The sequence below is a fragment of the Patagioenas fasciata genome, chromosome 2 (genome assembly GCF_037038585.1).
Source record: "Patagioenas fasciata isolate bPatFas1 chromosome 2, bPatFas1.hap1, whole genome shotgun sequence".
In the NCBI taxonomy this organism is placed as follows: Eukaryota; Metazoa; Chordata; class Aves; order Columbiformes; family Columbidae; genus Patagioenas; species Patagioenas fasciata.
This window is the reverse complement of record NC_092521.1, coordinates 42,668,255-42,682,114: the sequence shown is the minus strand read 5'-3', so window position 1 is coordinate 42,682,114 and position 13,860 is coordinate 42,668,255. Positions and strand designations below refer to the sequence as shown.

General features: G+C 39.5%; 1 long non-coding RNA gene across 1 annotated transcript; it reads right to left on the bottom strand.

Annotated features, from left to right (window-relative positions):
* Window positions 1-7,959: 7,959 nt before the first annotated feature.
* LOC139827365 (uncharacterized) lies at window positions 7,960-13,330 on the bottom strand. Its single transcript, XR_011737894.1, has 3 exons — window positions 10,506-13,330; window positions 9,579-9,693; window positions 7,960-8,318 (listed from the first exon to the last, which is right to left on the bottom strand). It is a non-coding gene; the product is annotated as an uncharacterized lncRNA (long non-coding RNA).
* Window positions 13,331-13,860: the final 530 nt, after the last annotated feature.

The window sequence follows — 13,860 nt, the reverse complement described above, 5'->3', positions numbered from 1 at the left end:
CTGGAAGAACCCTAAACACTGATTTTGGCCTAGGTTAACTCATCTTCCTTGCTTTTTTCTACAAGGAAGAAAAAGGGCAATTCAATGCAAAAGCATAGCCTGGCCACTCTGAGTTCCACAACAGGGAAGTCTGTTCTCCGTCAGCCGTAGAGTGAACACATTTCAAAACTAAACTAACATTTGCTTTTGCTTTGTGTTTCTTTATCTTTAATTAAAGTGCCCAAGGTTTACTGAGATTTTTGAAATAAAGCTTTTCCTCACAAAATGACTGCTGGAAAACATTTGATTTTTCTCCAAAATTACTTCCATTATCATCTAAGGAACAGTAGGACTAAATGCACAGCTTTCTTGGGGAACCTGAAGGTCATCAATTTCAGGCAACTTGAACCATGAAAAAGATTTTAAAGTATGCCGAGCACCAGCACAGTTATAGTTATGATATACCTCAAACAGGAGTCATTTTCTGTGTATATAAAGCTCATACTGATGAAGAAGAGGGATGGAAACCAATCCTGTACCTGTTTCCAGTGTTCTCAGCTGGGAATATCACATGGGGAAGAAACTTTGTCAGCCTAGAAAGCTCTGAAAATGTAAACTACAAGCAGTCTGTGTGTCATCCCCACCACATTTTGGCACGTGCCTGAGCATCAGTTATTTGGTGGAACAGAGGGAGGAAGCCAACCTGGGGGAGTTTTTTCCTCAATGACAAATTAAAGATGATAAAAACCACAGTAGTAATAATAATTGCATATAAAGTAATTCAGGCAGAATTATTTTATTTTCCAGACCAAATCATTCAACATCAAAAAATGCTAAAACTGGGATGATCTACATAATCTCCAAGCAGGCCTCCCGGGTACCATATTCATGTGTTTAAGTAAAATAATTGAATTCTCCTCAGGATGCCTGCTTCTTTTTGGAGAACAGGATGAAGAAATTGTTTGAGAGCAGCAAGAATGCTACAGATGTTTGACTGTCTGGAACTACACTGCTGATATATTTTCGCATAGATGGTATTTCTGCCACAAGGTCTGCTGTGCAAGGTTTCTGTGGGAAAGGCTTTATTTATCTTTCAAATAAACAAAGTCAGACACAAGTGCTCTATAGACAGTGTGATTTACCTTCCAGACGGAGAGCTGGATTTCTTCTGAAACAACATATTCAAGACCAGACAAACTAAACACCCACTTCTGCAATTGGTTGTAAGTTCCCACAGGTGTTTATGTAAAAAAGAAAGAGTAGAAAATAACCTAGCAGACAAAGAAATCCCTTTTTTACTGCCAGAAGTTTAGCTCACTTGCTTGAAGCTAAAAATAAATTATTTGATCCTGTCAATATCCCTGTATGCTTATATACAATGACACCAGTCACAGATCAGAACCATATCCACATCAGTGTTGTTCATACAAGTGACTGAAAAACTTTTACCAAAATCTGAAGGAGAATAAAATCTAATTAAAAGAGTAAAAATCAATTCAGTTGAAGAAATACTTCAACAGATATTTGTACTTTACAATCTGTAGTATTACATTTTTATTTCTGAAAATAGGGCATTCTTAGTTGTGTACTTAGAACATGGACAGCCAATGCTTTATCTGCAGAAAACATGAAAGCACATTAGTAAAAGCAATATTTCAACCAACTAAGAGCATTATTTGCATAAACTGGCCCTTTTGCATTCTAAAAGCAATGAACAAAAGACATCTTTTCTGCAGGCTGCTCACTACTGCATAGGAACTTAAGTGGAATTTATGACTTTGCTGTTGAAGTATTTTAACCCCAGATCCTTTTGTATTATAAAGAGACAAGTCATACATTGAATACACAAAAAGGAAAGGGAAAAGTAGGATGAGTAGGAAAAACAGACACACAAAAATGAAACTAGGGACATCCCCTCGTATTGTCTCCTCATATATTAATTCTTTACAGGATGCCATCATTTCATTTCTGGTATTTCAGTCATTTCTATTTTTTAATAAACAAAATATTTCCCTTGCTATTAATTCAAACTTGTGATTATGTAGGATTTTTTAAATTATGTATTCCCTTTAATTATAAAATCGTGAAAATCAGATCTCTTTTGTGCTTTCCTCCGAGCATTCTGTAATGAAGAACTACCCTCTATAATTAAAATAGAATTATCCTGAGCTCTGAGATGCATTGTTATTTCTCATTACTGTCTGGAGTGTATCTTTAAAAAGGTGCTTATGTAAACAGCAAAGTTATCCAAGGATACAGTTTCAGTGATATTTGGTCTACGAAAATGTGCCTGTGTGTCATAAAAGAGGGAGTAGTGAGTAAACCCTACACGGGCTTGCAGAACTACAGAACTGCAATTCTGCGCATGCAAAGCCTTCAAAACTGTAAATCAATTCAGTTTTGGCTTTATGGAAATCTTCTTTACATGGGTTTTCTGTCACCTTCCTTTAAAGAAAGCCAAATCCGGGTGGTGGCTGATCACAAGTGGTGTTCTCCAGGGCTCAGTACTGGGGCCAGTTCTGTTTGATCACTTTATCAATGATCCAGATGAAGGGATTGAATGCATCCTTAGTAAGTTTGCAGATGACATCAAATTGGGTGGGAGTGTTGATCTGCTGAAGGGTAGGATGGCCATACAGAGGGATCTGGACCAGCTGGATCATTGGGCTGAGGCCAATTGTATGAGATTCAACAAGGCCAAGTGCCGGGTCCTGCACTTGGGTCACAACAACCCCAGGCAGCACTGCAGGCTTGGAGAAGAGTGGCTGGAAAGCTGCCTGGGGAAAAGGGATCTGGGGGTGTTGACTGACAGCTGGCTGAATATGAGCCAGCAGTGTGCCCAGGTGGCCAAAAAAGCCAACAGTATCCTGGTTTGTATCATGAACAGTGTGGTCAGTGGGACTAGGGAAGTGATTGTGCCACTGTACTTGGCACTGGTGAGACCACACCTTGAATCCTGTGTTCAGTTTTGGGCCCCTCATCATAAGAAGGACATTAAAGTACTACAGAGAGTGCAGAGAAGGGCAACGAAGCTGGTGAGGGGTCTGTAGCACAAGTTTGATGAGGAGCAGTTGAGGGAAAATGAATATGAATATGAAAAAATGGCTCATGACAGTCTCGACCAACAGGGCTTTATAGCCATAGCATTAAACACAAATTGAAAAGAAAAAGCAAGAAAAAAGAAAGCAGAAACAAGAGACACCTTTTTCTCCAATCCAGCAAGATGCATCAATACTTTGAGCTATACATTAACATACATGGCTGCTCACAGTTCAGCAAACAGCATCATAGAATAGAGAGTGCCTGCTCAGCATAACGGGGACTTCAGTGTCTCATTGCTGAGGATGCAGCAGAAGCAAAGTTACATTCTTGCTGTCATCCTCTCTAGTTCCTCTTTCACAAGAATACACCTATAGGCAGCATCCGGCCCTGATGGGAAGAGAGTATTCACTGCGATTGGCCACCAGTACACAGTAATAACCAGCACCATCCCAGCATTGGCCTGTTAATTTTCTATCACTGGAGAAAAATAGGCAATGAAATGTCTAAGGAGACACTTGATTATGAAGCTGTTTACTAAGTGTGTGAAGGAAATGACCAGACAGAAGTTTGCTGAAATGGAGATAGTTTAATTCACACCAAGGAACTGCATGCTGAAAGACTTAGGAACAGGTTACATGCCTGGGTGTTTTATTCTGCTGCAATGCCACAGATACCTTCTCAGGCTGATGCATTACCATTCCTCGGAGAATGTAAATACTTGATGTTGCCATGGAGCCAACATTATCTTTCTAAAATGCAAGATATCTAGAGCCTAGAGAAACCCTTGGCTCTACACCATAGGAAAGATGAAAGCTCAGTATAACTTAAGAAAATATCAAAAGGAGATTTTGTTTAGAAAGTGACTAAAAGAACAGGTGAAGAGGAGAACCACCTCACTGCTGTACAAGAACAGGCCCACAGCAGACTTTCAGGTAGGAAACCAAGAGTGGCTGAGAGTCACTTATTTGTATTATGGAGCACTGAAAGCACTACCACAAATCAATACAGGATGGGTCCATGTACTCCCAGACAAGACAGACATCAGCAGCCCAAGGGGATAACCCAATCTGAGAATCTAAACAACATTGCCTGCATCAGCATAGCAGATGGAAAACAAAATATGCATGTCAAAAACAAAATATACACACCCAGCCCTCTCTTCTGCCCCAAAAGCCCAGGGCATTGGATGCAGATACAACCAATGCCCCAACCCACTAGCCTACTTGCTATTCTGGGGTAAGTAAATCTTCCTCCAAACCTGACTGTGATTTCCAGGTTGAATTTTAGAGGCCTCTAGGGGCAAGTTTAAGCAAAACTGATATTCTGCAAAGGCACAGACGCAAACCCTTTGAAAGACATTTTCTGACCAAACTGTGAAAAAAAAGTTCAAAATATTTTGACTGGTTCAGCTTCCTCTAAAAATTAAAACCATAGTAGACTTTTGTTAACTTCAAACAGCCAGTAATGTCAGAATCAACAGTGTACTGATGAAATTTTAAGACTGACTCCTTCAATGTGTTTGAACACTTGTCTGGGTGGGGAGAGGAAGGCTTTCTCTTTTTTTTTGCCAAACTTTGATATAGAAGGCTGGAGAGCTGCCTTTACAGACTGGTAAGTCGGAATCAAAACAGGAACTTCAATGTAAGCTTTTAAAGCCCCTTCACAATTTTGAGATAAAAGATTGTTTCCATCTTTTGTTCCAGATTCATTTTAGAAGAATGAGTGAATTTTTTTTGTTATGAGGACACAGGGTTTCAGAGGGACAAATCTTTATTCATCAGTTGCCTTATTTTCCTGCACGTCTCAGAGAATTTAAAAACAGGTTATCTTCTGCTTTCTGGCCCTCGTAAAAGGAATTTGTGACTGTACCAAGAACACAGGCTATACTACTCCGTTAAGATGATCACAGTGTAACTCACGGAAGCTCTGCTTACTACAAGGTTGCAGAGGTTCTTCCTTTTTAAGTCACAAAATTGCAGATAGATACTCATCAGGAGATCTGAATGCAACTGGCTTTTTAACTGCTGTCTGCATCTATTTTTTCAGCAACAATCAAATATTTACAGAAGAAAGGCACTCCAAAGATGCTGATGATGGCCAAGATAGAAGAGCTTCAAGCAATACACAATACCACAGTATCCATTAGCATAAGATAGAGCAGTCACAAGGTATGGCACTGACAATGAACAGACAACTGTACCAAGTCTCACCTACTTGAAGTCAAACACAAGCATTCTTCACCCCCCCCCAAAAATAAAAAAAATGCAATAAGATTAAAGGATGGTGGAGCTCCTGCAGCAGGCTGAAGACAGAGGATCTGTTGGGGGTTTCTGAAATTATGCCAGAGTTCTGGGGAAGTGGAGTGGCTGGAAAAGGTAAAGCTTCCAGGCACAGACTGGGTATCCAGTACAGAAAAGGCTTTTTCAGAGACAACTATTTAACATCCACACTGCAGCCAGTGATGGCTTGCCTCTTGCCTATCCAGGAAAGCCACTGTTGGGGGATGGGGGAGGGGGAAACACACCAAAACAAAATAAAACAAACAAACAAACAAAAACCCAACCACAAACACCACAAGTGTCAAATGAAAGTGTAGTAAACAAGCAGTACCAAGCCTCCCTGCCCATGCTGCCACTCTGGTTTCACACACTAAGTGCCCCTTTGTTCAACTTCATTGAAGAATGTCAGCTTACCAAAAGGTTATCTGTTGCAGACCACCCCCACGCGGTCACATCCTTCCACAGCAAGCAGACAATGCCTTATAGGAGGAAATCCTGCAGCGATGCACAGCCTAGCACATCTGGCAAAGTTTCTGCCTCCAACCCTCATCAAGAAGGACATGTAAAAAAGAGTGCCCAGCAACAGTATTTCTCGTGTTTCTTGAAAGTGGAGAACCACCTGTCTGCTCTAGAAGATAATCCAGTTGCCATCCCATGCTCTAATGCCATAGTGATTTTCATTTACAAGTGGAAACTACAATAAATTCTGAACATTCTTTGAGATTAACCTTATCTTATTGTATTATGTACTTCTATTTTTTCCTGTTTACCATACTCATGCATATCTACATGGGAATATAAGGTTGTTTGGGGTTTTTAGGGTGGTGTATTTCATTTAATCAGTTTTTTAGCCTTTTCAGAGGACTTCTTGAAGTCTTCTAGACCAGAAATAACCCTCAGGCTGTAAGAATATAATTGCCTTAAAATTCAGTCAGGCTAAAAGGGCTTGAGCAGAAAAGCCATAATCAGACTACCAACTCCTGATGCAATCCAGACTGAAATAGATGGCAAGTACTTTGGCAGAAGGTTGTAGACCTTTGATCTTAAACCTGAAAAGCTTAGCAAAGTACATGCCACAGGAAAATACCCTGAACCTCTACAAAAAGGAGGATTCTCCCAGAATGCTTTTAAAGCTCACTGGTAGGTCCATAGAGTTGCTTGAGGATGTTTCTCCAATAAAGGTATCTTCTTAGCAACAAGCAGCATGGCAGAATTATAGGAAAAGTAGAAACCAACAAACCAAGGATGCAGGGAACAGTTACCCACTGAAATGGAAAAAAAAAAAAACACAGATTTCTTTGTCTGGCAAAATATTCTTATAATTTGTTATTCTTGTGGAAAGTCACCAGTACTTTAGCTTTGCAAAGAGTGATCTTGTTCCATGCTCATTTGTTTTCAAGTTTAAAATTTAAAAGTAATTGAAATGTTTCTTTTCAATACTAGAGTGGTGCTTTAATTATGTGGTCAAATAAATGGTTGAACAACTTTCAGAAGAAAGAATAAACTGTGAAACACAAGAAGATGGCAATTCATTTTGCTCTAAGAAAACATCTTCATTTCATAATAATGAAAACTTAGAGGTTTCAAGCGACAGAGCTATGACTGCTAGAAGTGGAGTCAAGTAATTTTGGTACAAGTAATATGTTCATTTTTCAGAAGTTTCCCAGTTAAACACCCATATCCTGGTGTTTGGTGTCCACCACCTGGATCCTACACACTCTTGAGCTTTCCTTGGACATGACACACTTTCTGGGCACAAACACTTTAGAAAAGGGGTTAACAGTACAGAAAAATCATTCAGGTACCATGCCGAATGTTTCACCAAGTTCTGAACATTCCAGAGTATAATTGGACACTGTGAGAAAAATGTTTCGACTCCATATGTGGTTTTTGGTGAAGGGGTCAGTACCACAGAAGTGGACCTAAGAAGGACTGCAAAATGAAGCACTTCACATAAAGTCGAACAAAATGTGTTATTCCATCTCAAATGGAAAAATTCTGAGGTAAAGGCTGGGGAAGGAAGACAGAGAGAGAGGAATCAAGTTTTCCACACTGCCCTCTTCAGTGCCATCAGAGTTCTGATTGTCAGACTGGCTACTTCTTAGGCTGGAAAAACTAAAAGAGGTTTAAAAAAAACCTAATGGCAGCATGGTACAGAGTGGAAACCATGAGGGAGTTACTCCGGGACATCATGTCAGCTGTAAACATGATGGAAATGTGAGCAACGCAAATGCCTGCCTGCCATTAGGACTGCAGGCTAATGTGCATGTTCTTTGTGAAGATGCTGTGAAAAACATCTCTTCAATTTTTCAGCCCCACAGGACTAATTCATCCTGCTCCCAGCATTAGGTTAGTCCCTAAAAGTTGCAATAACATTAAGTTTGTGCCTTTGCTTTAAGCATGGCATTAGAGCAGAGGGCATTGTAGTGTGTAAATGTTAGATGATACACTAGAGGGAAGACTTAAAACAATAAGGCTGCACCACTCTTGCTCTGAGGATTTTACAGAAGGTTCCAGTTTATTGCAAACTCAATGGAAAAATAACCTGAAAAGTTGCACATGGATCTTTTATTTGAGATGGCTGCCCAGAAGGAAGCACTACCCAAAGAAAATTATGGACAAAATAACTAAACTTTTATAAAACAATCCCATTTCAAATAGTGATATTTATTGCATATTTAAAAGCATCATAAATTCATGAAGCATGTAGTACAGTATTTTAACAAAAATACTTTTGTATTGAATTCATCATTTTTAAGTATTCAGGTGTGACAAAAACTTATTGTGACCAGCTACATTTTAGGCATAGCTTTCATGAAGTTTTATGTATCTATAAAATACCAAGAAATTCAAAATTACATTTCTTTATAGCCTTGCTGCTCTGGAACAGCAACCATTTCAAAAGTTGCAGCCTTTTCCTTAAAGTTTCTGACAGATTCTTGGATTCTGCCTGCATGATTCAGAGGCCAAACAGCTGATGGTACCTTTACAAAACCATTTAGGATGTAGAAGTCGTGGCTGAGAGAAAGAAAAACATGGAAAGATGTATTACAAACAGTTTCTCCATTTCCAGTTCCCCTCTTCTTATTTAATCTTTTCACAGACAGAGAAAAAAGGGTTCCTCAGCTACAGGAGGAAATCACTGGTCACATAAAGAAGCAAATTCGCTGTGCCGTTTCTCTTGAGCTTGCTAGCATTTGCTCCCTCATGACACTGAATTCAGAAGCTATTTACTCACAGGTAATCAATTAGTAGAGGGTCTTTTTTGTCCTTTCCAGCTTTTCTGAATGATTGCAGAACCTGTAAAGTCTGCAGCAGTATAAAACTACAAGAGCTGCAAATTTACCAAAGTAAGAATTTCTTCCAGGCACAAGATGCTATCAATAGTTCCAGGATTTGTATGAAAATAATTCAGCAAAAGCACCCAAGAAACTGCCCACTCCTCATGCAAGATAAACAGAAGGCCATTACACCACGGCCTCTGTTCTGCACCAGCAGTAACTCTCAGAAGGGACTATATTGAGCAAAAAAACCCTATGAGACCACAGGAGCAGTCCTATTAAATTACCTTGGGGCAATATACCACTCCTTCAGAAAATAGTTCTTTTAGCTGTGATTTCTCACTGCCAGAGTTTTCCCACCATCTTTGAAGGAGCAGAATTTCACTTGTTGTTTCATGCATGTGCTTGAATTACAACTCAAAATCCCTTTTTATAGCTGCGTGGGTGGGTGGGGGGAAAACAAGGGATTTGTCAGTGCGCTATACTGGTTATGTTTGCAGAAAGGGTATATGTTCTCAAGCCTCACATAGCCATGTGTTGAAAGCCTTTTAGTTGCAGCCCACCCCATGCCTTACCCCTGGTTGGTCTCTGTAACGCATACAAGCGGCTGGTTCCCAAGAGAGAGGAGGCTGCCCTGCAACACAACTCGTGCAGGAACACTGCAGCATCAGCCAGAGCTGGCAGGTGAACCCAGAATCACACACAATCACAGAATCGACTGGGTTGGAAAAGACCTCAGAGATCATCAAGTCCAACCCTTGGTCCAAATCTAGTGCATTTACTAGATCATGGCACTAAGTGCCATGTCCAATCTCAGTTTAAAAACGTCCAGGAATGATGAGTCTACCACCTCCCTGGGCAGGCCATTCCAATGCCTGATCACTCTCTCTGTAAAGAATTTCTTTCAAATATCCAGCCTAAATTTCCCCTGGCAGAGTCTAAGCCCATGCCCCCTTGTCCTATTGCTAACTGCCTGGGAGAAGAGACCAATCCCCACCTGGCTATAACTTCCTTCAGGAAATTCACTCAGGAGACGGCAGATCTGTAATTTGTTCCTGTGTCTTCTGTGGCAGAAAAATTTCACTTCTGTTTTTGAACCAATGTTTTTGCTTCTGGAGGAGCAGAAAAACAAAAAAATGAGAGCACTATAATGGAATAGGATCTATGACTTATAAAATGCATCTCTCATCTGTTAGTTATTAAATATACTACTGATAATAACTTAAACTACACACTTTATTGAATTTCATTTTTATTCACCTCATAAATTGTGAGATAAAAGCTATTTTGTAATTGATGCATTTTACGTTTTCATTTGAAAGGAGAGCTTGCTGCATGGTGAGATAAAGAGCATTTTGACGTTTCCCTTTCTGAAGACATATCTGTGTTTCAATTTGTAATTAGGATGTTTCTCACTAAAAACACATGATGTTTCTTTGGGGAATAGTTTCAGAAATTATCTCAAAATTAAAAAAAAAAAAACAAACAACCCTTATTTGATGAAAGCAAAAATACCATCTCCATATAAGGATCCCATTTGATTTATGAGTTGATACAAGTGTTTAGTGTAACTGACAATAACTACCAAAAATTAACTTACCAGACCTCTATCCAGTCAAAAGTCTGTTCAAAAGCATTTGTCAAAAAGTATCCATTATAATCACGGGGTTCAAAAACCTAAAAAAAAAAAGGAGTGGGATTTTTCCATTACTTCTAAATTGCCCTGGAGAGAGGGCAAGTCCATTTTTCACGACATTTTATTACTTAAAATAAATAAAGCCTAATTCCAGACACCTTTGATTGGGAAGAATAACACTGTTTTCAAGCAACTGCATCTTTAAATCATTGTTTTCATATGTAATTTGCCTAAGACCTAGAAATAGCAGAATCCAAGCATGGATTTTTTTCCTGTGGTCAGCCTTACCAAATCTAGGTTTTGGTTCCTGGTGGACATCATCCACCAACCTCAGGACCAGGCTATCCACCAGCCAGCTGGAGCCCACAGAGCCCATGAAGAGCCAGAGCCAGGGAGACCCAAAAAGACACATTTCAGACTTCAACCTCACCCAAGCTTTTCCCAGTAGTGCACATCATTGTCAGGCACAGTCCTGAGTCCTGTGGATCAGAACACGGGGCAGACTCATGAGTTAGCTTCATGTACAAGCCAAAAGCCCATTAACTTCATTATGGAGCATGACCTCACAATCTTGGAGCAATTCTTGAGCAAACTTTTGAAAGTTTTTATGGGTCTAATGATTTGAACAGCAGGGGTACAATTTTGCAGGTGTCACTGGCAGAGCGCTGAGCAAACAGAAGCTTCAGAAGTTGATCTGGTGACCTTATACATCTGGCTCATTAAACTTTACTTAAGTCACAAACTTTGTTCATACCAGCTTTTCAAAATCACACTATTTAAAAAGTTAAGTAGTTGCAGACAAGTAAGCAACTTCTGCTAGAAAAACGTTATCATGGTCTTCCCATAAAGATCGAGGCACAAGAAGATGGAAGTAGCGCACTGAGTAGGAGATACAAACCGAGCCATCAGCTACCACCCAGACCGAGTCATTTGCCAGGATGAAGAGTTTCAAAACCTTGCAACAGCACAGAGGATTTCATTCCACAGAAGCACATCTAAGAAAGGGTAATGTAAGAAAAAGACTTCACCTTTTGCAGGGTTGGCAAGGTCACTCAGCTCCAGCCCTGTGACTGTTTGACTTGGGAACCTACTTGTATGGCTGTAAAGTAGAAACCTCCTTGAAGTCAAACCAGCAAGGGACTTAGAGGTGTCATCTTCTATACCTTCATTGATCTGCATCTGTCTTGGAATAAAGGAGTAGATTTCTTGAATTTTACACTGTATTCTTACCTTAAAGTTTGTCTGGAGTTGAGACTCATTTGGACTTGGCAAATAGCTCTCAAGAATCCCACTGTTGGACAAGTCCCCAGAGTGCTAAATGCAAGATGAGAAGTCACCAAAGTATCACCCAGACCCATTCACCACAGCATTACCAATCAATGTACACACAATGGAGGGGACAGAAGGTTGCAGGGGAGAGGATCTGATAATTTTGCAGTTCCCCTTGGAAATATGACAAAGGCATTTTACACATACATTTTGAAATTATTTTTTTTTCCCTATTTTTAGCAAAGGTTCTGCAATTTGTATAATGGAAGTTATAGGTGATAATGAAAACGTCTTCTGTGAAATACATCACGCTGTTTGTCCAACAGCCTGGAACAGACCGAACAGAGATCAAGAAGGAAAGGAATTTATCTTGTGCTCATTGATCAGGAGAGAAATACTATAATTAACTATTATAACTCAGCTATTTAACAAGGTACACTGTAATTTATTCATGTCCCAGATTGCAGCTGAAAACTTCCCATCAGAAATCTCTTTGACTGAAGAAATTGGAAGGTGCAACAGGAATCAATTGATTTAATGTCTGGAATTTACCAGGATGGGAATATATATATCAAAGAGCCACATTTGTTTTAAGAATCCACATTTGTTGCTCATTCACCTCAGGATAAATACTACGAGAAGTGATCCAACTCATGCCAGAGATCGTCCTGCTGATAATGGCTGAAACAAAGTTTTGTTCAGCAACACAGGGTTTATCTGCCTGCACTTTGGACCATAGTAGTTGCTCCAGAGCATTGGTTCTACCACAGTGTGCAGAGAAGTGTCGATGACAGTTTTAGGATACAATTTGTATTCCATATATCCTTAAGGACAACACGAGATGAGACCAGGCCTGGCAAACACACCACTTCTGTGAAGCTCCTGTGAATGTCAGCCACATCAGCCAAGCATTCAACAATCCAAAGGAATGCAAGTCCAAGACTGATGGTGAATTTTAGTTAAGAACTATATTTTAAAACTGACATATGCCTTCACAAAAAAAAAAAAAAAAACACCTGTCTATACCAGGGGAAAAAAAATAAATTGAAAGACCTGAACAGACTTACTGCTAATACGTGAAATGGTGATTTGTGGAACACACCATGCATCTGGTTGCTTTAAAGCCCACCATGCAGTATATATACAACAGATGCAATTTGCTATACCCTCCCAGCAATCTTCCACTCTTCTTTGGGACCACAGTAAATGTAGCAGATCTCTGAAAAATCCTTTTGATTCATCTATTGTGTGGAAAATGTAAGAGTTTTGAACTACCATAGACATTCAATATATAATCACTTTTATGTTCAGTGTGTTAGCGATGCTTTTTTCTCCAGAAGTTGCAAACACAACAACTTATTCCGTATGCATAGCTAAATTGTTCCTGTCTCTCAGCTTTCCAAGCTTAAAATGGATCCTATTGATCTACAGTACCATTTAAAGAATCACAGCTGCTTATTTCTCCCTTTAAAAGTGATTGGTTTAGGCTCGTCATGTCACAGTCCAATCCATTCTTCATCTTTACTGAAAATCAGGTCTGAATAGGTGTCATCAATCTCTTTGGTAAAAAAATACAATGTCAAGAAATCACCTCACATAACTGGTGGCACTTACTCCATGGTGGTACCATTGCACAGCAGGCTTTTTGCAGTCCAGTCACTATGACACACATCTGGTTATTTTTGTTCATTTCTATGCTCTTCAGATTTTCCTCTTTGCTCTCCTTTTTGAATTCCAACAAGGCACTGTTAACATGCCTTGATTTCAGTGGGTTGGTCTCACCACTTTTGGCAAGATACTTGCTGAGATCACATAATCTCTTCCTACTTGAGCAGGCTATTTAATCATAGTTTTAAACACATTTTTTCCCCCTTCCTTTTTCCTGTTTTTTTTTTCAGGGACTGAAGTACCGTGATCCTGTGATCTCAAACTCAGGCTTACATTTCCTTCAAGGACTCTTCTCCAATAACATTGTTCAGAATCTATATGTTTGTTTTGTTGCATTCGTATCCCATAAAGTTAAGTTTATCTGCATTTTTAAAATTATCATCTAACTTATAGTTACATTGGAGTTTATAATCTGCAGCAAGTGCTTCTGCAAGGAAGTTTCCTTAGCTGTAACTAGTGGAGTTTCTAGTTCTCGATTTCTATGGTCATAAAAGCACACACATGATTTACGATGAGATCTTCTCTGTTGCACGTCTTCCTTTATATCATGAATAGCATTAAAGTTACATGTTAATACACAAGATAGGTCTCAGCTGTTGTACAGTGAAGCACTCTGCTGTTCCCAACTGCCAATCACTTTTAAAGCCATCCCGCACCCACTCTTCCCTCACACTTAAATGTCTATCCAGCAGTTAAAACCCACTTT